Source organism: Apus apus, chromosome 5, assembly GCF_020740795.1.
Source record: "Apus apus isolate bApuApu2 chromosome 5, bApuApu2.pri.cur, whole genome shotgun sequence".
Classification (NCBI taxonomy): Eukaryota; Metazoa; Chordata; class Aves; order Apodiformes; family Apodidae; genus Apus; species Apus apus.
Window position 1 is genome coordinate 50,783,655 of NC_067286.1, and position 26,147 is coordinate 50,809,801.

The 26,147-nt window shown below is 37.7% G+C and overlaps 1 protein-coding gene across 4 annotated transcripts in view; it reads right to left on the bottom strand.

The window, feature by feature from the left end:
• The window catches only part of DICER1 (dicer 1, ribonuclease III), a 66,964-nt gene extending 43,527 nt beyond the window's left edge, over positions 1–23,437 (bottom strand). Inside the window, exons 1-3 of one of the 4 annotated variants that reach the window (XM_051621931.1) lie at positions 23,401–23,437; positions 6,162–6,227; positions 5,626–5,726 (exon numbers count right to left, since the gene is read on the bottom strand). The gene's annotated coding sequence lies outside the window, so the exon portion shown is untranslated. Of the gene's footprint in view, positions 1–5,625; positions 5,727–6,161; positions 6,228–23,179; positions 23,336–23,400 lie in introns of those variants that run through there. The other 3 variants (XM_051621932.1, XM_051621934.1, XM_051621935.1) reach the window with 3 other exon arrangements.
• Between the last annotated feature and the right edge of the window lie 2,710 nt (positions 23,438–26,147).

A 26,147-nucleotide genomic window follows, 5' to 3' on the forward strand; every position in this document is an offset into this window, starting at 1 on the left:
GGTGAGAAGAATCCAGAAATTTAAATGTCTGTTGTTTTGCTTGGTTTTTTTAAAAAGAGAAAATGTCAATTTTCACAGGACATATTAAAGAATGCTCATTATATTTAATCCATGGGGCTTTTTTTGAGCTGCTTTTCATAACTCTTCAAACTCATGCAAATATTTTCATTAATTTTTTCACTCCTGTAACCTACCTAATCCTGAGTCTTTCCAATTATCTAAATAGATAATACGGATCGAAAAGATATTGTTTTATTTAGCTGCAAATAGAAAACATACCCAACACACAACTTAAGTAATATGTTGTTATACATTTCACTTCTAATACAAGAGGACACCTGTAGATTTTGAAATTGTCTTTATATATTTCAAACAATGCATACAAAAATATGCAGGTTCTGTTCTAACAATTCAACTGGTAACTTTTATAGAGCATTCAAATTTGGCACAACTTAAAGATGTTGTGGTTCAATCCCTCTTTGGAACTAGTGGTTTCATGGCCGTCCTTGCACTGGAACTCCATGGGTTTGGGCACAGCACATAACTAGCGGGAAAGCTTTGTGTATGCTACACAGTTACATGTAGAAAGGACGATCATCCTTGACATTCTAATCTATTGAGCACTTGCACATCAATTGTACTGATGCTAATCAGTATGTGACTAACCAAATTGATTCAGTCATGTGCATGATACACAATCTTCCCCAGCCACTGGCAGAAAACATCTGAAAACTCTGGGCACAGAATCACAGAATAATTCACGTAAGGGAAACTTTTATATGAACTGACAGGTTAGGTGTTCATCCTCACCTCCCCTCCCTCCAAGCTTATAGATGAAACTCCCTTTTAATATATCTAGCTTCTTTTTATCTTCCAATGAGTATCACACTAGTTGATGACAAAAAAAACAGCTTTTGACAAAAACAACATTATTTATAATTACTACAGTATTTTGTTGCAATGGTCTCAGACATGTTTCTCTACTTACATATAGCAACCAACATGGAAAGAAAATTACTGCTTGCTTTGTTTAAAATAAAACCTGGTCACAGCCATCATAATTGCTCAAGGTTAGAACCCACAAAATTTTTGCATAATAAAAGCTAAAGTTGATTCCTCAATCATTCTTCTATCTCAGCACAGCCACTTCAGTTTTACAAATCCCTTTCGATCAGCAGTGTCCCCTCTTCATTTACTATTCAACCTATTTTGTGTTTTGTTTTCAGATCATAAGTAAAATTTGGGAACACAAAGCAGTTATATCACATCACCAGGAGGGAATAAGGAAAGAAAATTAACCTTATTTGAGAAGACTGCTAAAAAACCCAAAACAAACCAAGCACAGGATCTAATATTCACAAATAAGCATATATCTTTTGCTACACACTTCATGACAGTGACACTGTGTTAGCTACCCCACTGCAAGTAGCAAGGGGATTCATACTTACATATTCCAGTTTGCAATGGAAGAGCTATGAAACAACTCTATATACTCTAAACTACAATTTTGTTCCCCATATACCTTCAGGAAAGACCTGTCCTGGAGTACCATTGTCTAACTGGGATCAAAAACCTCTCAAGTGCAAAGGAAGAGGTGCATGCTCATTTGTCACTTGAAAAGTAAACACAAGCGAAAACGTTGCCTGCCAGTGTTAACCATACCTTTACTACCCTGCAATCTGATCAGAAAAAAAAAAAAAACACAAAAAAGATAATTTGGCTATGACAAGCTGCAAGATTTATTAGCACAGTAACACTGAAGCTTGCATGAGGCAGAACACACTTGTAATAGCTTAAATTCCTTCCCACTGTGTGCTAACTCAGGTAAAAAAAAACCCAAACATTTTCCTCCCTAAACCATCAGTGCTACTTCCTGCTGTATTGAAGTTTCCTAGCCCTGGCCTTCATTTGTTTCATTTGTATTGGAAGTATATAAGATCTGACAAGACCAATGACAATGTTATTATGTGAGTAAGCCACAATAATGAAGTAATTGCATAATTCTAAGTCTCTATTTCAATAGCAAGGAAAAATATCGAAGTTCTTCAATAAAAGAAAAGCAGTACAGGACCATCTAGAAATAAAAAGGAAAAAACACATCTAGTTGAACAGATTTTAAATTGAAAACATTTGAGATAGAAGTACATGTGTTCAGAATTTGTCAGCAGAAGTCAACTGAACCCAGTTAACACACTAGCTAACAGGGAAGCAAAGAACCACAAGAAACTAGTCCTGCTCAGCCACTATCAGTAACAAAGATGCCTTCTGAGATGTTCCACTTTTATTCACTGCACTATTTTGCAACTTCATAGAACAAGAAACTCTAAGAAACTGATGAAGCTGAATTTGGAGGGAAAAACACAGGAAACAAGTCCTGCTTCCTGTGGCTTTAGACTAAGTTACAGGAGTTGGACAAAGCACAGTGCCCAAGCTTATCTGTTCTTTCAAAATAATACTGTAAGGTCCAGTTTCATGGCCATCAATCTTGATAGTTTTAAGAGCAAGATTCACAACTTTATGTCCTTACTTTAATACACATTTATGTTAACAGACAGTGAATTGCACAGCTAAAACTAACCCCTTGTTCTACAATATAAAAAGCTTTCAGAAGGGCACAAGGTTGAGAATGAACAGTTAGCAACATTTCCTAGCAGTTTCTTCCAGTCTACAATAATTCTGGAATTGTAGTGTAGGTTATTCAGTCACAGGATTGTATGCAAGTTGAATCAGTCCATTGCTGCACAAAAAAAAGGTCAAAAAAACCCACTGAAGAATACAAGCCAAACCAAGTACGGCACTCACCTTAAATAAGACATTATAAATCTATCCCTACTCCAATGACTGTTTTAAAATATTTACAGAATGACACTCTGAAATAATCAGAGACTAGAGCCCTGGGGATGAATCTTTTAAGTTTTTACCACCGTTTGCATGCATAGCATATGTTATATTCATGTCAAGGTAATGCAAAACTACAATTATCTTCTATTAACAACAAAAAATTACTACTGCTATATGCAGTGTATTTCATCTGCTTTTTTCACCAACACTAAATTTGTAACCAACATAATCCAGAACACAAAATTATTTCGAATGCTGTAGGTTTTTACCTTTTACCAGGAATGTCCAATTTATTCTCTAAAAACATGCTCAGCATTAGCAAAAAAAAAGTTAGCCTCTAGGGGTGGGGAAAAAAATATACTTATTCTAGAGTAAATAAACCACAATCTATATAAAAAAATATGAATATAATCTGCTGCTTGAATATTCTGTGACATGAACACCTAAAGTCTGAATATCACTTTCTTTATAGTAAGTTTTATGTCCAAATGCTACATGAAGCATTAAGCTGCTGAAAGATCTAGCACAGAAAATTCGTACTTAGGTAATGGAAGAATAAATGAAAAGAAAACCATAAAATAGCACCAATGTAAAATGCAAAGTAGAAAATGAATGTAAATGTTAACCTACAAAATGTAAAATATTCACTGAGGACATTCTACACCAGCAACTGCAGAAGTCTACAGTAAAGTGACAACTTCTTACACTACAGGCATTCACTGGCAAAAATTGATTTTGCTTAAGTGAAAGTCAACACACAAGATTCCTACATCATCTGCTTTCTCAATTTGATTTTAAAAGTATACCTTTTAAAAGGATTTTACTTTTCCTCTGGTAATTCAGAAGCATTACAAAAGCCTATTTTGTGAATATTATTCCTGTAACTTCAGTTCTCTTAGTGAACTTAAAATCCAAAATAAATACATCCAGTTTTAATTTGCAAGAAAAAAGCCCAAAAACTCAGACATCTCAGAAACAAGTGAAAAAGTTCCATTTTCATAGGAAAACCCTTCATTTTGCAGTTGATTAATGTTCAAAGTATCCTTGATATCATTGAGATTTCTACACCCAACTCTAGATGCAAACTTTTTAAATTACATTATTCAGTGCAGAAGGTCTAAAGAAAGAAAATACTGTCAAACACTATCATTCAGTAAGATCATTCAGAAATCTTTTATATTATGCTATCTTTAACATATTAAACAGCTGCATGAGTCACTCTTTGACTGCTATCCTTCTAAGACCTTTATATGCAAAGCCTAACAGTAGCTTTTATATTTGATCATATAATATTCTTAAAAGGGGAAAAAAACCAAAAAAACATGTTAAAAAAAACATACCCTCCTTTCAAGGAGGATAAACAGAATGCATAAATGCTTACAAAGCTCAATTGTAAGCATTCCTATAGAAACCAGCTTCGCTGGTTTCCCTAGCACAATCATCAATATTCATTGTGAATGTTCATCTTGAACTAGAAGAATTTAATTAGTTCTATTTTTCTGAAAAAGAACAAGTCTGACAGCAAAAGCAGAACACTGGTCTTCTCTACTAGCTCACCAAAACACATCAAAGCAGCAAAATTAGCCTTTGGTAACTTGGGCTGTTCAGAAGTGTCACAGAATCACAGAACTTCTCTGACTGGACAAGACCTTTAAAATCCTGGAGACCAACCATTAACCTAACTCTAACAAGTTCAGTGCTAAACCACATTCCTAAGCACCACATCTAAGTCTTCTAAACACCTCCAGGGAGGGTGAATCAACCTTCTTTCTGGGCAGACCATTCCAGTGTTTAATAACCCTTTCAGTGAAGAAGTTTCTTCTAACATCCAATCTAAACCTCCCCTGGTGCAACTTCAGACCATTTCCTCTTGCTCTCTTGCTTGCTACAAAGGTGAAGAGACCAAATCTCACCTTGCAACAACCCCCTTACAGGTAGTTATAGAGAGCAATAAGGCCCCACTGCAGCCTGCTCTTCTCCTGGCTAAACACCATCAGTTCCTTCAGATGCTCCTCATTACACTTGTTCTCCAGACTCTCGATCAGCTTCATTGCACTTATTTGGACTTGCTCCAGCACCTCATTAAAGGCTTATTAAATGAAGATTACATTGAGGCTCTACATTTTATTCTAAAGCACTCCTACAAGAAATGCAGTATAGTTAACAGCTGGAATTCCTGGCAGACTCCTCCTAAACTTCCATATATAGGAAGAGACATGACACTTAGCAGAGTCACAAAAACACACAACCCTTAAGCCCTTCACCTAGTGTTCAGTCACCAGTATGACCAAACCCGGATTTTAGGCAAAAGCCTAGTAAGAACACCCTTTGTTGCTATCAATCTAGCTCTATCAACAGAGCCAGCAAGATGCAGTTCACACCAAAGTAACATTGCTGTACATTTTAAGGGTGTCTAAAGCAAAAGAATTAGATCACTATGTGTCAGCATAACACACAGGGGCTGTAGGACACTTACCAGTACAGAAACAAAAAGTGAAAACAAAACCCAGTTTTCTAGCCTGTCTATAGTGAACCAGTACACGCGGTTAGAAAGGGGATGATTTTCCTTTAACAAATACATACATGCAGCCAGATTCTGAAACAAACTAAATGATGTCTATAATGACCTGTGGAACAGTCCTAACTATATAGCACACAGTAATTTCTATAGCCTCACACATGGAAGTTAGTTTAAGGTCCAGAAGAAGCTTTAAATATAAAATAGGGGAATACAGTGAAGTGATACATAAAAACCTTCTCTCATGCTACAAAGCATAGTCTTACCGTTTTAATTTCTGCAGTCTCTGTTTTTATGCTTCCCAAACTGCATTTTGACATCATGATATCAGCTTGTAGATTAATCACATAATTTGCAAGCTTCGGCTCTTAAAAACAAAAACAACAAAAGCTATGAACTACAAAAATGCAATTAATAGAGTAAACTCATGAAAAAGCAACAAGCATCTCTTCCTAAATACATGTATTTTTAAATAAAAGTAAAATTTTTGTGCGATTAAGATGGTGATTTGCAGAAAAATATATTTAGCTATATAAGTAAAATTAGGAAAGACACAACAAAGAACTTTGTAGATATCTTAGCTATACTATAAAACAAAACAAAAATCTAAGTAGATCTAAATGATACATTCACCTATAGTATGACTTTTTCCAGACCTAAAAAGACAGATTCTGAAGTCATTTTTTAAAAAATAAATACTGAAAACTTAAATGCAAAATGGATCTTGATGAAAATTTCTACTCCAATCAGTTGCAGAAAGTTAACGACTCTCCCAAGATTACTTCAGTATGTTCGTTTTTACCTCAAATGCTGATGCTGAGCTTTTCCAGAGTCTCCAAGCCTGCAATTTTGTTTCACCCTAGGTAACCTAAAAGGCAATATAAAAAGAGAGCATTTTAACATGAACTGCCATAAAAATCAATTGTGCCATGTGGTAGACTGCTTTCTTGCATTTTAATATTTAGCTCTGTAGCAACAGCACATGGTCCTTCACAATCTAATTATCATATGTCCTTTTTTGGCTAGGGATACAGTCATTGCATGAAAGACCAGCCTTAAGAGTGCTCAGGAGATATTTGCATATTTTATCCGCTAAAGTAATTGCTAGCTGAGTCCAACTAGATTTACAGTTTTCCTCCCCTGTGCTCCCTCCATGTTTCACCTAACACAGTAATGAAATCTTGAAGAAACTTACCATTCAACATATTAAAAAAAATATATCTAAAAGAATGGATGTGTATGAAGAAAACAGAATAAACAGTGCTTTATTATTCAACAGTAATACGTATGGAGTGCAGCACAAAAATCTGATTAGTACCATGTTCATGTACAAAATAGATCTACAAAAATTTATTCCCAGGGCTACTTTTTACACTTGTGTTTGCACCATACACACAGCCTTTTTTTTTTTTTTTTTCTGCAGAAAATACAGCAAATTGAAGCTAAGATGCAGAAACTAGAACTTAAATTTTTTATATGTCCCTTTTACGCCAAGGTTATTAATTTATTCACCACCTCTAAAACACAAACCAGAATTCATATTCCATTGAACCAGAAAATGGCCTAACAACAGAAACCTGTCACACTTCTAGTAATAATACAGAAATATACTCCACATTTGCAAAAAAAGCAGAAAGGCACAATATAGTATTTAGTTACCCCACCATATAACAAACATGAACAGAAAAAAAGGTTCAACACAGTCAGTAAAGATAACGTCATATATGGCTTCACATAGCAAATTTCACAGAATCACACAATCATTAAGGTTAAATTTACTTTATTCCCTAATCGTAGATGGCAACAAAAAGCATACAGATCAGCAGGTAAGATCTGGGAGAACCAAAAACAGCATGTTATTCTCCACCAAGCCCAACAATTTCCTTTGGCACATCAAAGCTGTTAATCGATTGGCAGACATGAATTACAGTAGGCCCTTTTAATGCTGAAGCCAACATAAAACCAGACAGGCCACATTCCTGAGATGCAGTCAAGTTCTAGCACAAAACAGCGAGCTTCTATCACATTAGCATCTAAATGGTGCTGGTTCACCCACTTAGACAAAAGCCTGCTGCAGTAGACGGCCAATCCTTCCCCTCTGCAGGCCAAAGGCATCTGCAGCTTGCCAAGGATCCCAGCCAAATCACAGAGAGGGGCCACCACAGCACTCACCACACCCAACCACTCCAGCATTTATTAACTGTAACACTGGAGCCCAATCTGAGGATTTTTTACCACATTAAAGAAAACATATTCTCTCATTTTACACTACAGTGACTAAAGATCTTCTTAAAAGAAAGCAGAAGGGACAAAAAGGAAAAAATGACACTGACATCCCCAATAATTACATTTCTAGAATGCTTCCTACGAAACAGTAACACTGCCATCTATTATTTTGTTTTCTCAAAAAGGCTTCTACTAAAAGCTCAATGTTCACATTTTACTTAAAGGTAGAATGTGAGGGTTCCAAGATAACTAGCCATTTGGAGTGTCTAACTAACACAACACAAGCACATCAAATAAGCAAAGAATAAAGCAACAACAAGAATTAAAAAAAAAGAGAAAAAAGAAAAAGAAAAATCAGCTCCTACAAAGACATCAAGGGAAGCATCCAAGAAGTGACACACCAGTCACTTCTGCAAATCTCCAGTGCTCCAGTAATCTGCAAGTGACCACTAGTCAGTTACTTCTACAAATCTCAGCTCAGACCTTCAAGCATCTCGGCTATTTGCTACTTAAACATTTGCCAATACAAAAACCAAGTATCCACATGTATCGAAGAATGTAGCAACAGGTTTATTTTTGTTTCCTGGTTTTGTAACTTAGTATTTGGAAAGAATCATATTAATGTGATACCTAGTTGTTGCTATAAAAAGAGATTGCCAAAAAAAGGACAGAAATCAGACATAAAAGACTTATAGGCAATAGGCTGAATCTGAGACACAGCTTATCGGCATTCTTGCTCGTGAACATCTTATCCACTTTGAAATTAAAAAACTAGCCCCTCCATCCCGATAGTGATGGCAATTTTTAATTAAATACATTATTCAAGCTTAAGAACTTGAAAATGAAGTTCTTATCTTGCAAGAAGTTCTATGCAATTGGACTCAAACTCAAAACAGAGCTATGAGGAAGTGAATTATCTTCATGCAAATACAAATGAATATTCCAGTGTGAATAGATGTCCTGCAGCATCAGAGCCTTAAGGTAAAACACTTCCTTTATCACTGGGAAGAAAAAGTCTATCCTATCTCTATAATTACAGCCAGTCACAGATTATGGGTGGGGAGGTGACTATAAAACAGGACTCAACCTTCTCTTCTATGTGTTAGTCCAGCAACTTTATATTTCAAATAGTTTTCTTTGGTTTACTAAGGTACAAATGATAAAGTTAGTTAGAAATCACAGTACATACTCCTTACTGACTCCGATTAACTCAGAAACAAAGTACACTTAGCATCAAAGGAACTACACCTTCTCTATGGAAGTCAGGAAAAAATTCCACTCAGGACACACACCTAGCTAAAAATTTCTGAGCTATATGAACACTCTGAAATACATTTCACAGGCTCAACACCAATTAGAATTAGATCATTCCATGTAATATTTAATTATTTTTTTTCCAAGCTACTACTTGAAAATTAATCCACAGAAAAATAATGGATAAATTTATAGATTCTAATTTATGTACTATAATTCTAGCAATATCACAAAAAGGGATAACTGACCATATCTGTGAATTTATTTACCATTTTGTCCTCTACTTGGTTAACAAATTATTTACTTATGATTATTTAGTTTATTTAAAGGTTATGTTCAAGCCTTTGAGGCGTCTGTATCTTTCAACAGGAAGGCAATTAAGCACACGTTAAGGCAGGGATTTCTCTCTTCCCGAATCCAGGGAGCACGCTGTGAGGCAAATACAGTTCCAAAGCACCAATTATTCTTGCTTACGCTAAGTAAAAGCAGCAGCTGCCCCCTGAATATGACCCTGTGTGGGGATTTCAATCCCATAATTTGCATAATCATAAATCATTTCTCTCCATGTGGCAAAAAGCTCTCCAAAACATCAGGTGTTGGACACAACATCCAAAATCACTATGAGTCCTACATTACAAAAGGCTTTCTCTGAAGTCATTAATTGTATGATGCAAAACATGCAGGTAACTAGGTTTTATGTCACTCTTCCAAATTTCCAACAAGTCTAAAATGAGAGATGAAATATCTTCTAGCTCGTCTTACCAATTTATGTATCACCCCAAATCAGTCCACAAAACCTGGCTTATTTTCAGAAAAGGATGCATTTATCATTAATGGTGCATCAAACTAACTCATCCTAATGCAATCTTAAAATACAGAAGTATTACTTACTGATTAGTACATTATTTAATCCAATTACATTTTGAACCCTAGCTTTTAATCTGTCTTCCTGAAAAAGAAATGCATCTCATCAGTTACACTACATGTCTGCACATGTTCTCTCTCTGCAAAGAACTCGCAGGCACACTACTGGAATTTTCATTTATGTGAAGCTGGGATGAAGTAAATATTAAGTTCAAACAAATACATAATATTAAAGAGATTATTTTTGCTCCCAAATTCAGAAGGTATTCAAAGCTGTTCAGATGCCACAGAATCCAATCTCCAGAGAAATAACAGGAGCAAAAAAACCCCAAACAAACCATAATTCATTTATTCTTTCATTTTATCAAAGAACACAAATCTTTGGTAAGACATGTCCATAGGTCCACCAATTTATTCTGGGAATATGAGAGAATGTCTGAAAGAGTAGATGAAAATGCTCTGTGGAATACAGTGTTGCAAGGACTCTCATGCAAGATGTGAAGAACAGCATTTCCCATGCTTTGATTGCAAGAAAAGATGTGCCTGATTGTAAAATGATCTGAATTAATACCAAAATGGAAAAGGTAATTAGAAAAGGAAATTCTTAGTATCTTAACCTACATATCTGGCTAATAAACTTACTGTGCAGAGCAGCCAGAGAAGGCGTCTATTTTGAGCGATGCCTTGTTTTAAGAGCTGAGAATCAACCAGGCCAGTGTTAATTATCTGTGTGACGATAATCTCAAATCAACAAGTGCAATGCATTCTGCAGAATTAATGGACTAATGCTAAAACTCTGCCCACCATGAAGCACTTTACATAGATTCCAGGTATTTTGAATTTTCTATTTATAAAAATTAAAATAATCTTTACATTAACATTTGTGATCAATGCTTCCTATTTGAGTCAAACTAAAAAGAAACACAATCATTAAGGCAGAGGCTTTTATATCCTACTGAAGTCTTAGGCCTTAGTACGTAAGCAGGTACTTGCATCATACATACCTAGTTGAATACAATGAACATCCCATTTAAAAGCTACAGGCACTTTACAGAGTGTTATTTCCCTCCATGTAAATATGTGCATTTACAATAGAACATAAACATTCCTTTGCATCCTTTCCAGTTTAAAAATAAAAGACATCAGCAGGCCACATAATTAACAATGTTTATTTACTTTAATGCATCAATCTTCACTTTTCAATATTGTCCAATAAAACAAATATATTTGCATTCTGTTTAAAACTGGTAAGAAACCACAAGTATTGTATTTTAATAGTATGAAGCTAGAAGCTTCATGTAGTGTTTTTGTATCACAGATTATCTGTAGCACTGTTGATCTTCAAGCACAACCAACACAATACTGAAACTGATTGAGATATGTTAAAGAATTTATACAGGTAAAAGGTTGTGATGGATGACCTGAAGTCATTATCTGAAGTAAAGCGGCAAAAAGTAATAGTGTGTGATGAGATATGTTTATTTTGTTCATTCTCAGTCTGGAACTATAGATAAGGAAAATTAAAAAATTTTTGCAAGGATATGAGGACTTAATTTTGTGCTGTATAACTAAGTTTTAATTGAAGAAAAACCACCTTTTTTTGAAAAAAAGAAGCCTTGAATGGAAGCCTTTGGTTTAAGAATAAATATCCAATCATGACTGACTTAAAAAAAAAAAATTCAAGATGTACAAAACACAACTGGAACGGCTTCCTTTCCCCAATATATGGAATTGTATGTGTCTAATCACGGACTGAGAAGTTTTAAATTTTAAAGGTACTTTTTTCTCCTTTGTAAGCTTTTAATATTCAGATCAACTATGAAAAATAGCACAAGGTCAAACAGATAACAACCTTCCATGTTAGAGTTGTCAAGTAACCCGCTCAATATGGTCCCTTAGCTCCAGTATCGACGCAACTAAGCACCACAAACACTTGCAGTGCAGACACAAATGAGAAAACAGACCCATCCCTGTGTCAACCATCTGTCCATCTTCCACAGCCGCAGAATGAATGCAAGATGAAAAAGAGTAATTTAGGATAAAATATGTATCCTTGAGAGATTTCTTTGAATGTGTGTGAATAGGTATCTTTGCCTAATGCCAAGTTTACATTACAATTAAGAATCTTTGTAGTCCAGTGCAGCATTAGTCCAATTTTTCACATTAACTCTACACATTACATATATAACAATGGATACTAGGACTGTGACACAGGAAAAAAAAGGGAGGGAGATAAGCTAATTTTTAATCCCTTGTTTCTCAAGATGGAGTGAAAGCTATTTCTGCATAAGAGCAAAAGCATTCTCAGTTATGAAAATTAAAGGTTGGTTCTAGATACAAAAGCAGCTGTGGTGTATTGAATACCGTAATACTTGTTTAACAATTACAGAGGCAGATTTAGAAGGAAAAATAATGTAATGCTGCTAAACAATTATTTTTTTTTTCTGTATTATGAACTAAAAATCACTCAGGACTGAGAGATGTTTTAAAGAAGTTAAATCCCTGTAAATGGTACAGTTGAGGGTTTCTGACACTAGTTTGGGTTCTTGAAGCAATATAATTAAGTTAATACAGTACTGCACCTGCCAATTAACTCTTCTGATGAGCAGAACTCAGAATTAATACATCCCTATATAATTCCTATGGTTCTTTCAATCCCAGACTGCATCTGAATAAATGGCACAATATTGCACTCGAAAGACAGTATAATAGCTGACATTCTACAGGTTGCTCAATTGCAGCAACATTAAGTAGACATCACCAAGCAACCATCGGCAAGAATTCTGAGGTGTCTTACTACATCTTTACTTCTGAGTTCTCAAAAAAAATGCAGCCAAATTCTCTGAGGTCTACCAGACAGCTTTATCAGCAGAGCCTGGACTACCCCTTTCTGCTAGCATCCTAAGCTTCTACTCTGGGTACATTAGGACCTACCAGAAAAAAAGTGTCAGCCTAGCAGGTACATTCACTGCAGAAATCTTGGTAATTAAGAAGAATGGGACATGACAGGAGAATCAGATAAGCAGTAAAACACATCTCCACCATTCTGAATTTGGGAAAAGAAAATATTCACACATAATTAACATGCAAGTAACTACATCATATAGCTTATTAACTGGTATATTCAATTATGCAGAATAATTTTTCCTCTTGCCTATTCTGTATATTACAGTGTACTTGGAAAGAATTTACCACTCCATTAACACAAACATATCTTAAAGTAACAATAAAAAATCTTTATATTATGCCAAATAAATATTTAAATAAAACTGGCTTTCAATTTCATTGACTAATCATTTGCTTTCACCTGCTACAGTTAATGAGCTGACTTATTTGAGTAGACAAAAACAGATGCACTAAGATGCCTAAGGATGCAGATAATTGACTGGTGTGACTTTAAGCATGATTTAAGCAGATTACATGCCTAACTTTCAACTGAGATTTGAAAGATTTCCTACTACTTCCTCAGCATTGCTTTCTCAGTCCTGAACAAGAGTAAATCTCTAGCTTCTCTTTAATTAACAGATTAATTACAACATATTTTTTGCACAACAATTAGCAAAATTGCTATTATTTAGTTAGCTTTCACTATTTTGAAGACTGAATAGAGATACTGAAAGTAGGATACAGTTCCAACACTCAAAAACTTTTCTTCATAACTACATATCATTCATTAAGAAATGTCCATTTTCATAATTTACAACCAAGCTAGTTCAATATCTTTCACACCCTAAAATTAACTGTTGAAACAAAAATATCAAACAAAAATAAATAAATTCCAGGCCATAAGCCTAGGCTTTGAAATGAAATTTTAAAGGTTTATTTTTTTTTTTAAAGTCTTACTTTGCTGCACTGACAAGAACTTAGACAAACTGAGACTGATCAACTCAGACAACAAAGTTCACTCAAAAAGTAAAGTGCATTAAGCCCTTATGAGCAAGCTGTAACTGAGAAGAGTGACCTTAGTATTCCTCTTCCAGTAAGATCAAACACAGAGCATATGCAGAGGTTTAACATACTACAATTTCACCAGATTGGCATTTCATTTAATGAAATCTCTCAAACATTCTCATTAATTTCTTTTGCTGTACAGTCAAGCTTTCATTAAATAATCACAGAATAAATATAATATCTCTGTTGTAGATAAAAAAAACAGGAAAATCACTTTGTATTTATTTTTTTTTTTTCGTTTTCAGGCAGCAACAACACAACATGCTGAATGATAAAGGCTCCCAGATAACGGCCTCACATGGGTTTAATATGGCACTGCTGTACATATAGGACCATAACTCTTACTCACACTTCAACCTACATGCTGACTCCAACTCTCTCTTATGCTGGCACCACTGTTTCCAGGTAATTTGTTACCACATCTAGAGATAGAGCATAACAAAGAAATTACACAGAAAAAAATTGTTTTAGATTATTTAGTCTCCTTGATACATTTTACCATTCAACTTCAAAAATGCTTGTACCAATAAAAGCCAACAAATACCACTAGCTGAAGACACAAGTATTCTCTTTCTAGGCAGAAGTGCCACCTAAATTGTGTGTGAAACTACAGCCTAAGATACCACCTATGCACCTTCGATGCCGACCAGGAAAAAGATTTACTGGGGTTGGAGTAGTACCTCCATAACCATATATCCCCTAATAAGAATACAAACTTAAAAAAAATATGAGTATTTCATATTAAGCTTTTCTGCTTTTGTCTTTTTAATTAACCCTCCAGATAGCCTAACATCAATTCCAATTACTTGCCTTAAGTATTTGCTACTATCTCATGTAAAAACTATACATAGAGTTAACTAATATTCTTAGAAGTACACCTGTAAATTGAAACTTGCACATTTTGTTTATACCATAAATCCAACAGGATACAAAATTACTGTCCACACTAAGTGCTGAACTCTTAACATTTAAAGGCACACTCAACATTTTGGGTATTCTTGCTTTAATATATCTTAACTGTACTATCACCATTCAAGCACAAAAACTGCAGTCACTCTTTCACCATAAAATCAAGTTTAGCCTACTGGAAAAAAAACAACAGTCTGGAAAATTTGTATAGCCTAATCCCACTCCCATCCCAGTTCCTCTCTGAAAGCAAATTTATGGGTTGAAGAGAAACACAAACTTTGCTAAGTTGAGGAAAAAAAGAAAAATCAGAAAGTTTAAGATTTGCAAAGGTGACTTGCCTCTCTCAACTACTTGAAATTGATACTTCTGAACTTCTCACATAGTTATTTGAAGACTTCTGTTGTGGATAGTATGAGGTTCTAAAGTTCTGATTTTAAATTAAGGATTACAAATCTCTGTCCCATTGGTGGTAAACAAACTAGGGAGCTGTCTGCTTGATTCTGTTTTGGGTTTTGTTTCTATGTGGTTTTTTTCTTCTTGATTTTGGGGAGTTTGGGGGCTGGGTGGCAGTGTTTTTCCCTTTAAAACTGGGACAGGGATTAGACTTTCCCTACCTGCAGCCTAAGCACTCTGTTCTCAAAAGCTTTTAAAACTAATCAAAGTATGTCAGAGAACTTGAACACACAATTGCCAAAAAACCACCCCATCACTTTCAAAGAATGCAAAACTGGATGGAGGACATGAACACATTAATATTTTTTTAATTGTAATTAGGTTTTGATTCATATTTGACTACATTACTACATTGGAATACATAATCACTACATTTGAGGAAAACTGGAAAACACATCCTAAAATTTTAAGCAGTTTCTTGCAGAACTCCCTAATTATGGAGTCTTAACAACAAATCGCCATGAGATAAAAATGAGAGGTTTTAAACTAGGCATAATTTTGGACCTGAGTTTCCCAAGCTAATTGCTAGAACCTAAGTGTTCCATCTTGATTATTGCACTTTCTGATGGTTGCTACCTTTGTTAAAAAGCTGTTAAAGCCTCAGAATATTACTCACTAAAGAAACATAGTTAAATCTAATGGCATTTGTATTCTATTTTCATAACACACCATAAGCTTTTCCCCCCACTTTGGTTCATATCCTGGATCTACCACAGATTATTTTAATATAAAAACCCCACAGGATTACTGTAATAATACACCTGTTTATAACAGCAGCTGTTAGCAATAAGTGAGAGAGTGGAAGGTTGAAAAAAATATTAAACAATCATTTTAATTAATAGGTGAGAAGATAAATCAGTATTCATAGTAAGGAAGATAATCAAGTGGAAAGTAATTTTTTATTAGTTTTCACTAGACTGCAGATCCAATCCCATGGCAACGTAAAGCTAGACGAAGCAACCCCACTCTCATGACTCTTTGGGAGAAAAACTGTTAAGCACACTAACCAAGCTGCTGGTTCAGCAAGCTGAATTAAGTAGTTTATGGGGATCAAATGAGTACCAGAGATGGCATGAAGAGACAGCTGTCATTTATTTTGACAGCCACTAAACTGCCTGCATTAGAGAAAACAAGAAAATTTTATTCAACAGATTTCTCACTGTCACTCAAGACACCAGCTTCCCTTCTCTACTAACAACTGTTGCTGAACTGTGTTACACTAGTGACAATAAACTGAAAATTTCCAGAAACAAGATTTCTTGCTGTCTTGTTCAAAACTAATTGAATGCCACAAAAGGAAACACCTAGTGGCAGCAGACAGCATTAACAGCATGAACTGATAGAAGATTTTAACTCTTAACAGCTGACAGTCAATGTATACACTAGCAGCGTTATTGGCATGCTACAAAAAATGCTTGCCAAAAATCAGCACCTGCTTCATCATTATGTCAGTCACTATATGCCCTAAAACCACCCAGTAATTCCTTGTAGACCTTCATCCACCAAGAAAATAACCAGTCAGTAGACAGTTTTAACAAATCATTAATTTTGTAACCAAAGACTCACTTTCTATTCAGCTTGGGTAACAGTCTTCAGAAGACCATTATCCAGACAGTTCAGTATTAATCAAGGCAGGTTTACTTCTCAACGTCTACACAGCAGATCACTAACTATGCAGATATTACCACAGGGAAAATTACCCATCTCCTGGAAGTTGTCTGTATGCCTTTCAAAGACCCAGGGAGCTCATAAACATTTTTGGCATTTTCCCGGGCCTTTTCCAATGAACTACTTCAAGGAGAAAATGCAGGCCTACATTGCCCATTACCTTCACAAAACATACACTTCCTCCTCCAGAGCTTTGCCACTTGCCACACCTCAAACTTTTTCCTCTCAAATCCCAGGATATAAATTCCTCAGTACATTATACAGTCACACTTCTTCAGAGGAAGATTTCACTGAATCAGTCTTCCTGATTACAAAGTAAGCAATTCAACTGATCTATTCAGTATACAAACCTATGGACTTAAATACCTAGGTATACATTTCTTATTTTTTTAATCTATAATATTTTAAAGGATACAGACAGCTTCTTCTTGTCCTACTAGCTACAGCTTGCTATGATTTTTTAGTGTCAAAATAAGTCAACTCAGGAGGCTGATACTGACAGAGTTCTTTGGAAACAGCAGCAAAAGGAAAACCTTTCCCCCTCCCTTTTTTTACAGGTAGAAAAAAACAAGGAAGTTTGTGGGATTTTGCTTAACCTGCATAAGCAAACAGAAAATGCAGACTGTACTTACAGCAACTGTTGAAATAGTTAGAGAGACAGAAGGATAACCCCATAGCTCTTAGTAACACGCTGTCACTTTCCTCTTACGGTCTCTCCCATTCACTACACTGGTAGAAACTACTCATTTCCTAGGGCAAATTTTCCTCTTATTTTGCCTCAGAAACAGAAGCATAAGTAGCAACAAGGATAAATGAAGAACACAAATGTCTGCCTGGGGACCCATAGAATATACAGGAAAAAAAGGTATAAATCAATATATATTTTTAAGTAGTATACTTTCTCATGCCTCTTATCCTCATCCAGTAGTAATATATATATTTTTAAGTCTTGGAGATCATTAAAACAGCACTATGTTAAACAGTGAGAGCAACTAAAAATTATCTTCAGTAACTCAGGGCAGAAAGGGTGGGGTTTTTTCCCATTTTTTTTTTTTTCACATATCTCTCATCACTTTCCAATAAGCAAACTGACAGTTCAGGCATTTAACTTTAGTGGAAAGAGAGCAAAAGGTTTGGGTCACTGAAAAAACGAGAGGTCAAAGTGTTATTGTAAGCACTTTCTTTCATTTTATGTCTTCTTCCAGAAAGGAAAACCTACTAGCCATTGACCATTAAAACTGCAAGGCAGACAGGTTTGTCTGCCCAGAAACACAAATCTTAAGTGAAGAACTAAAAGTCTTACTTGAGATTGATCCCAGGCACTAAAACCCTGATTAAAGTTGATGAAATATAATAAATTAACATTTATAATTCATAAAGCCACAATTAATTTGTCAGATTAAATATATATAAATGCTTTAATGTACTGGGGAGAATACAAGCATCTAAAAACTGTCTTTGATTTAAGCACTTGAAAGTTAAACTCAAAGAAGGGGGGCGGAAAGGAAGATATATTAATTAAGTTGTCAAAACTCAGAGTCAGAGAGACAAGTTAGGTCTTCTGAACCATAGAAAAGGTCCCAGATCACCTCTAGAACTTTTTGCTATTAACAACAAAACAACTTCATGTTTAGGTAGGTAAGCTCTGTTCATTTCCTCTTGAACAAGAGAATATACCTCCAAAGTAATCATACAGAGCCAGCAGCAGTTGCAAGAAAGCTGCAAGAAACTGGATCTAGATCAGAAATAAAGATGCAGACTTTGCAAACAAAAGAGAAGTGTTAATTGCAAAGTTAGCCAGTCCAGACATGTTTGCATAGCCAAGTCTTCTCAATGGAACCAAACAAATTAACTTTAAAAAGCAAGCTATATTTGCCTCACTTCCTAAGAAAAGGAAATGTATGCTTTCAGTAGGTGGGCAGGTCTAAAACTCAAAAATAGTTTTCAGAAATAAAAGATTTTTTTGAATATCCTAAATTCTTAAATTTTCAAGGGGACAATTTTGGGGTTTGTTTGGATGATTTTTTTTTTTTTTTTACCACTACCCAGCTATTTACTAGCATCTCTAAGGAAGAAAGGCTCCTACATGGCTTGACAATGGATCAGGAATCAGAATCTAAAAGAGTAGACAGGAACTGCAAACCAGGTTTTAATAATTAACAGTAAGGGATCTGGGGTGAGATTTTTAGTGAACAAATGAAAAAAACATAAGAATAACGATGAGTAATTTAAAGTAATACAAAACAAAAAACCAATGCCAGTTAGAATAGTCCCAACCTGAACACCTCTGTTTCCAGCAACTAATCCCTCAAGTCAGCAGCCTCTTTGTTGCATCTCAGATATAAAGGCACACTTATTACTGGTGAACGTAAAGGAATTTAGAGGGAGGGTGGTGAGATACTGGAATAAGGTTGTCCAGGGAAGCTGTGGATGCCCCATCCCTGGAAGCGTTCAAGGCCAGGCTGGATGGGACTCTGAGCAACCTGATTAGTGGGTGGTGTCCCAGTCAATGCAGGGGATTAGATCTAGATGATCTTTAAGGTCACTTCCAACACAAATCATTCTATGAATTGATCCTTTATGGAGAATAACCGAAGATGCACAACATGGTCAGAAACTGATCATGCCAGCTTACATAGTATAGATAACAAGCCACAGACATGAAGAGAAACAAAGCACAGCAAAACAACTTTTTCTACTATACTATCATGTGTTAGCAACAATCCAGAGTGAATGCTTTTGGTCCTTTTTCCTTGGTAATAAAAAGACCCAAATGCAACACTTGTAACAACTGAAATCAGAATCAAAGATTTGAAAGTGCAATAGATTCACAAGTGTGTTGCACTTAAGTAAAAGCCATGACAAGAGGTACTAAAGTGTCTTGGATCCAGGAATATTTGCAAGAAGACTGCGAATATTGGTCTTCCTCCTCTTCCCTCCAGAGAAGGACATTTCAGCACCACCAGTTGTGTAACAACACAAGTGAATTCCTTGAGTTCTGTGCTTTTCGACAGTAAAAACTCAGGACTTTGAAGGTAACAAACATCATGGAAAATTTACTTAACTAACAGTCTGCAATACAGAGCTGAAATAACAAGGGAATCTGAGATACCCTGCTCAACATTCAAACTTGAAAAAGTATGACATTGCTAGGTAAGGCATGCAAGAACTATTAAAACCAAGAGTTCACTAAATATAATGGAATGACATACATTAAATTGTGCACTGCTCTGTCCTGTAGATTAAGTCTTCTAGGCTACTTGTTTTACTATCATTCCTACATCTATCCACCCCCACAAATGATCAACACTATTTGAACAGTGAACCTTCAAATCCCAACCAAAGACTGCAGTAATATCAGCCAAAAAGCAAGCTTTTAGTTTTTACTATGCATCAGGTTTCTTAACTACTGGATTACCATGATACATATGGAAGTCATGAAAAGCTGAAGGATTAAGAAAGATACCTGGATGGCGTAAAGGAAAATCTTGCTTTCTCCTCTATTCCAATCATTCATAGCCTTCAGGGAAGAGTGTTCTAAAAGCAGATAGTATACAGCTATATAGAGATTCCTGTTCTATACAATATTATACTTCTACTTTCTTTAAATGAAGCCACTTCATAGAAAAAACAAAATAAACCCAGTAAAATTAAAACCTTCTGTGCTACCAGTTGGAAGAAATTACTGTTGAACACATGAAGGTGACAGGATACAGATGGTCAGTGGTTACACAGCAAGGCATTAGGACAGGAATGAAGCGGCACATAGGAACCATCTCACTGTCGTGCCAAGAATCAAGCTCAGTATACTCCCTAGTTTGTACCATCTACAGGAGAGAAAAAAACAACTGGATTTCCTCACAGAGAATCACAGAATACATGGAACAACCCACGTCAAAGAAGATTTTGGTGTTCCACCTGCTGCCTGATAAGACCACATAATTCCCCAAAATAAAAATCCTGTCTCTAGTCTTAGCACTTACTATAACCCTTATCATCCCTAAAGCATAAAATAATTTTCAAAATCTTCTGAAACTCTTGCTTTCACTTATATTCCAAAGCTTATCTAAAGAGAAATCAGAGTATTTAAACTCCAAGTTTATCACAGCTATTTTACTGACTCCTTGCACATCTAGGAGGGATACAAATTTTTTTGTTTGTTTTTGGCAGTAATTTGCATTCACTTACAGATGCACATTTAGCCAGTTCATACTGGAAGTGAACATGGGTGAAGTAGTGATACTCAGACTCTAATCATCTGTGCTAAAGCAACTCTGTGCAATCCATTAACTTTTCTGAAAAACAGGAAAAGTACTTTACAATTTTTTTAATGGAAAATAAGAAACATCTTTAGAGTACTCCAAAATCATGACAACAGTTTTTTCGAACTGCTTTTTTTTCTTCTCTTAAGCTATAGAAGACCAAGGTATTTCTCAAAAAAAGAAGTATAACTTCTATAAAAACTTTAGTGTAATACTATGTCAGACAAAATAGGTTTAAATCTTGTTGACTTCCCTCTAACAGTGACCAACGGAGGACATGTATAAAGGAGTATAGTACCAGGACAAGTTGGAATACCTTCCACTGACCAGTCATCTTGATGTTTGCTGAATCTGATAAGATACTCCTGTGTTTTACAGTCTGACCACTTTCTCTAAAAATTAATTGTTTCAGCCTCCTTGTAAATTTTTTGTATTTCAAATACACTGCTGCACCAAATATTTTAGTCACACAGGGTGCTACATATTCAGTTGTTCTGAATCTGTGGAATACAGACACCTTTCAAAAACAAGGAAAACAAACAAAACCCAGCTCCTTATCTACTTTCTTCATGAATCAAAGTTTCATAATGTCTCTTATCCCTCCACTGGTATCTCTTTCCCTGGGTGAAAAGCCCCAGTCAATTTTTTATCTTCCTTTCTCTTAGCCTAATACAACCTTTTTGAAGTGAAAGAGAGATAAAGTCAAAATACCCAAACTGCATTTAGTATAAGGCACCAGAAAGAATGGCATATTGATGTCTCTTTCTTCTCAATTAATTAATTCTAGCATTTTTCACCTTTTGACTATTGGGTTCTGAGCTGCCACTTCCACAGTACTGCATCACCACAATACTTTCAGAAACAGCTAATTCAGAGTTCAGCACTTCTAAACACATTAATCTATTTTGAAGCTGAAAACTCCTAGTAGCATCCTCAAAAGCCTTTAAAGCCCATAGATAAGACTACAGCTTAACAAGGGGAAATGTCTCTTAAGAGATATTTGGGAGAATAATTATGGCATACTAGAAACCAAATCAGTTTGTCTAAATCAACTTGCTAAACAAACACCACCTGACAACTTACATACACTTGCAGTTTGCACTTCAACAGAGCTTCCAAGAAGTAAAAGCATAAACCTTAATACAACCTAGTGTGAACTGTCTGCAAAGTTAATTCTGTTTTGATTGTCCATTCCGTTTTGTTTCTCTAACATGGTAAACACCTCCCAACCTATACACTTTCACCACTTGAGCCCACCACATAACTTGACGTCCAAAATCTTAACATCTAAAACACTCATAACTCATCATCCAAAGTGCCAAGTATCCACCAGGCTTTTAGTGGCTGAAGTTAATGGAACCACTAGGAGATTCACTTTTTTTAAAATAATAATTTCTGGGTAATGACAATATATTAAAAATATGCCTGTCTTGCAGATATCAGTATCACAAACCATTTCGGGTCTGGTTTTTTTTTGGGTTCTTTTATTATCTAACGCAGCAACAAACTCTAGTGCAAAAAATACTTATAACCTTTTGTTTTTCAAATGAAGGCCACATAGTACAGGGGTCTCCCTGAATCACGCTGCCACTACGTTTTTCTACTCCGTGTGTTGCTTTCATTTATAGTGCCAGAGGACGACAAGAAAGCACAGTGAAGAGCCAAGAGTTTGTTACACCGCCTTGAACATCAGCGTTTCAGAGTGGAAACTCTTCTACTGCCCTACACAGCCTTCCCAAGCCCGTCGCACCGCGGCGGAAGGGCTCCGGAGCTCCCCAGCCCCGGGAAGCAGAGCGCAGGCCTCCGGCGCGGCTGCCCGGGGGGCGCGAAGCCAGAGCAGACAAAGCAGAGAGGGCCAAGAGCGCGGCCCCCGCCGTGCGGCCCTCACCGCCGCCCAGCACGCCGGGCCCGGGCCCCGACAGCGCCGGGGCCAGCGGGAAGCCGCCGAGACCGAGCCCGTGGGCCCCGAGGTCACTGCTGACGGCCTCGGGAGCAGCGGGGCCCCGCGGGGGCACGGACGGACGGCCGCTGGGACGGAGGCGGGGCAGACCTAACCGGGGCCCATCGGCGAGAGGGCGGGGAGGGAGCTACCGTCGCCATCCCACCCCGCTCGGCGGCGACGCTGGGGCTGCGGAGCTGAGGCCGGCGCGGGCGGCGGGCTCCGACACCCGTGCTCCGCCGCCATGCAGCTCCCGGGGCGGGGGGCAGGAGCGCCGGGGCCGCCATCTCCTACCTGCTCGGACGGGACCCAGCCTGGCGCTTCCCCCCACTACAGGCCGCGTCTCATTGTGCCGCCGCCGCCACCGCCATTTCCCCGCCGCCGCCGCCTCACTCCCCCCAACTGTCAGGTTCCTCCATTCACCTGGGCCCGGGACAGCCTCCTCCCCCTCCCTGCCCCCCGCGCGGCCGGCCCTACGCAAACGGAGCACCTCCCCCGCCCCTCCCCACCCGTACCGACGGCGGACGCCCAACGCTCGCAGCGCAAGCCCGCTCCGAGAATCCCACCCCGCGCAGCTCACACGCTCCACACCCCCACGCTATGAAAGGAGCCAGGCGATTGGCGGCGAAAGCCGAGCGAAAGGTGAAAGGTTCACAAGGCAGCCAATGCGGTAGCGGGATACAGCGCCTGCCGCCGAGCCGCCGGGTGGTCCAGGGGCTCACGTGCGTGCGCGCTCCCCTCCCCCCCGCCGGAGGACGGCGAGGGCGCGCACGGCGGGGCGGGTCTGGCTCGCGCGGGAGGCGGTGGGCGGCGGCGCCGAGGCGGAGGCGGCGGCCGCCATGTTGGGGGTAGGCCTGGCGGGTGGGGGGTGCGCGGCTGCGGTGCCGCCTCCTCAGCACCGGGCTGCTCGCTGGGGCTGGAGGCAGCAGGCCGAGGGAGTGGGGTTGTGCGGCTCCAGGCAAGCCCTGGGAGAAAGGCGATCCCTTTGGCAGCGGTAGGGAGTGCTGTGTAGCGAAATCCCGCCTTTCGGTAGACACAGGTGGTTATTTCCGTCAGGAGGGGCCTCCTGTTGAAGGCGAAGCGCTGCTTTTCCACCAGGGAGCCGGCATCCCTTAGCCCATGGTGGTGCTAGGCCCTGAAGGAAGAAGGGACTCTGGAGGTGGTTGAACTTAGCTGTACTTCCTAAGCAGCATCTCCTTATCCCATTGCTTATGTTTGGCTATGTGGACCACTGGTCTCACTCCAGCTTCTTGCCAACACTTGCTTGAGTCATGTTACTAGCTACTACTAAATTTTTTATTATTTTTTATTATTTTTTTTTTTTCTGGAATTGCTTGGGTTAAACAGCTGTTAATAGGGGAACTTTTCTGCCATCAAAACCTGTCAGGGAAGCGTATGATGGTGAAACAGCAACACAATTTTTGTTATGATTTGCATGCTACTGTTTTCTGCTTTTATTTCTGTGGCAAGTAACAACAATCCACAAACTATCCTTGGAAAATTATGAGGAAACTTGTAAGACAGTGAAAAAGGCCTTGGACAAATTATCTGCCTAAACTGGGATGTAACACAACAAAACTGCTATATAATATCTGATGTAGGAGAAGGTTCAGTTGTAAGTGTGAAGAACTGGTCAGTAAGGCCAGATGTAGGACTGGATTGAATCAGTTTACAAGAAGTACATTTGGAGCTACGTTTAGTTTTACAGCATAATGTAAGTCTTGATGGATTGTCAGAGATTTTAAGGCAATAATCGCATCCCATTGGCATGTGGTCATACCCCCAAATAAAAGGCAGGCTTATGGATCCAGAGTGGAATCATCCTGCTGAATGTCTTGTCATCAACGACCATAAGAGTGGAGCACAGAACTGATGCTTCACTCCTGAAGAGCTGTGTCTGGAAGTGACTGTGAAAAATCTACATCTGGCTGAAATCACCCTGTTCTTCAATGCATTGTGCTCATCTTTTGCAATGTCAGTGAATGTCAGTGTCAGTGATCAGCTCTAAGATGATCCTGTTACTGTCCCTGGAGTTAATAGCTCATGGTTTTTGCCTTGATGCCCTTCTCAGAGTTTCATTTACGTTATGGAGAAATGAAATAGCTGACCAACAAGAAAGGGTTTCCTTGTGGATTGGTTTTGTAGTGTTTTGCTTGCAGAGATTTTTGTAAGCATGGAGATCTTCCTTGTTGCCTAATAAGATAACAACCATAAATGCAATGCAACACCAGTTCTGGCCAGCCAGTCTCCTTCTAAGTTGTGCTGAAGGCAGTCTGTATGCAATGGAAGATCTGTCACTGGGGGTACAGCCTTCCTCCTCCCATCTGCATTCTCTCAGGGACTTACCAGCTTTCTTGATATAACCATGCCTACAAAATCGGTATGAGAAGATAAAGCTAACTGGAGCTCTGTAAAGTTGATTTAAACCATCTCTAGTAGAATTATTTCAGATTAAAAGTGATATACAGGCCTAGAGTATTGTCAAATTAAGTGTTTTCTTGGCTCAAACCTCTCCTGCTCTTTAGGGTGCATCTTCTAGAATGCCCATGTTTTTCAATATTATAATGTTAGGGTTTTTATAGCATTGAAGGGGCATCCTTCTGTTTTTTATGGATGGAAGAATAATTATATCCCCTGACAAAAGCTTAGGGAGAGGAGCAGCTGTTCAGTCTTATCCAGTGGGAACTGTCACAACATATGGGTCTATTTTTCCAATTTTAGCTGAAGTACTGAAGGAAATTGGCATTCTTGATTATTTCTAATGTAAAATAGAGCAGAAAGAAATGCTCCTTAATCCTCTGCAGGCCAAGATTAAATAATGAATTTTATCCAATTCAAGTAGGTTCAAAGAGAAGGCAAGCATAAAACTTAAAACACAGAAAACAAAACACATGAGTACCAGGAGAATTCTGGAATTTATTTTCATATTAAAAAAGAGTGTCCTCCTGCACAGCTTCTTCCTCCTCAAGCCTGCCTGCTGACAGGCATTTTTTATTTAAAAGCACAGTTAAGATAAAAATTGTGCTATTCCTTATTATTCTATTACCACTATCCTCTCTCCTTTGTAGGAAATGAGTATTTTGTCATACTAAACCAGCTAACCTTTGGAGTTTAAGCCCAAATACAAAATGGACTTCTATTTTGATTTCACAAATTTCTTACAAAGATTTTTAAGTAAAATTAAGATTAAATCATCAGTGTGATACACAACTTGGTCATTGGACAAATAGAATAGTTCAACTAATTAAAATCCAGAACAGAA